The following is a 2,028-nucleotide window of genomic DNA, read 5'->3' on the forward strand; positions in this document are numbered from 1 at the left end:
AGCCTACGCCTATATAAAATAGGCCTATACTCCTTTACTTAGATAGATCTTAAGTTATTTAATAAGATAGGAAGCGACTATATATTCTACTCCTTCTTTCTACGGTCTTTAGCTACTTCCACGATAGATCCTAAACCTTATCCCCCGGATATATACTACTAGTAATCTCTCTAGGGAGTACTCTAGAGCTTTATACGAGTTTAATTCGTAATAATATTCTATAAGAACTTATAGCTACTATTATATTTCCTAATTAGGTAATTTTATATATAGATATATTAGTAAATTTAGCGTATTTTTAATTTTTTAAAAAAATTTAGGTTTAAGGTTTACGCTAAAGTCGGCTAACTCGCTAGTACTCTAATTACTTAACTACCTACGATAATAACTTAAGAATTTAAAATATCGAAGTTTTAGTAAAATTTACTATATATGTTATATAATATATCTACTAGTACTAATACTAAGGCTACTATTTAGTACTATTAAGAATAGTCTATATAATTATAAAATAGTAAAGTTCTATAAATAGTAAAGTTAGTATATAAGCCTATAGTACTTAGGTACGAGCCTAGCGAGCCTATAGTAATTAAGGTTTGCCCTATAAGCTTATAATAAGTATCTATTGTAGCCTAGCGCTACGAGCCCACGGTAGCCTAGGGCTTACTAGGCTACCCGGTCTAAAACATAGATAAAGTTATTTACTAAGATAGAAAATAACGATATATTCTACTCTTTTAATGCTAGCTACTTCTACTATAGATCTAAAGCCTATTCTTAGGATATATAGAAAATAGTATATAAGGAGAGGGAGAGCTATTTAGAAAGTAGTTAATTTTCTAAGTACTAAGGCGCTAAAGCTAAAACGTTCTATATTATTCGTAGAAGGAATAGCTTACTAAAGGGCTTATATAAGAGTATAAGTAACTTAACGAGAATACTAAGATAATCGATTAATTACTATATAGTCCTTAGAACATCGACTATAAGAACTTAAGGAGTGTAAAAACCTCGTATACGATCCGTATAGCCCCTAAGGTCTTATATACTAGGCTCCTTAGTATTTTAGGACTAGTCTTAGTATAGAATAGGTACTTCTAGAGTCTACCGTAGTTCTATTCCGTAATAATTACCCTCCTCCCTCGAAGTATACTCGTCCTCGAGTATAGGAGTAGTAGGTAAGAAGTAGCGTTCTAGTATAGCGCTATATACGTTCTATATTAATATTAGAAAAAACGTAATATATTTTTCTAATCTTAAAGTTACTCTTAATCCTAATTTATTCTACTCTTAAAAATTATTTCGTATTTACTTTAGTTTACCTAATTCTAGCGAAACTTCGCGTACTTCTCGTACCCTAGTATAGTATATATAGTAAGCTATATCTATAAGGCTAAACTTTTTAATTATTTAGTCCTCGCTATTTAATCTCCGTTAAGGTCTTAGTAATTAGTCCCTAGATAAGGAGTATATTAACCTCCCTCTACTCTATCTTTCTTCTTCTTTTTTTTTTTTTTTTTTTTTATATTTCTTATTCCTTAAGACTCCTCCCCCCTTAGTAAGTTCTATAGTTAGCTCTCTACTTTTTCCCTACTAATAGTATACTAGCTACTAGTCTTCTTATCTCTATCTAGAATTTCTATATAAGTTTCTATTTTTTTCCTAGGATAATTAAAGTTAATCTAGTATACTAATTATACTTATCTAGTATACTATCTAGTCGAGCCTTCGTTCTATTAATCTAAGGGAATATTAGTAATAAGATTACCGAGTATATTTATATAAGATATATAAGATCCTTAGGAAGAAATAACTAAGTATTACTTAATAAGAATAAGCTTACTCTTCCTATACTAAATATATACTAATCCTATTTTAGATAGAAAGATTTAATATAAGACTAAGAATAGGAAATATACTTAGTATAGAATCTAAGGTTATACTTATAAGATAGTAAGTTTTCTTTTTCTATACTATTCCTATACTAACCTTCTAGGTATCCTTATATTTAACCTATACTATAAGGGT

This window comes from Exophiala aquamarina, assembly GCF_000709125.1.
Source record: "Exophiala aquamarina CBS 119918 chromosome Unknown aczIA-supercont1.24, whole genome shotgun sequence".
Classification (NCBI taxonomy): domain Eukaryota; kingdom Fungi; phylum Ascomycota; class Eurotiomycetes; order Chaetothyriales; family Herpotrichiellaceae; genus Exophiala; species Exophiala aquamarina.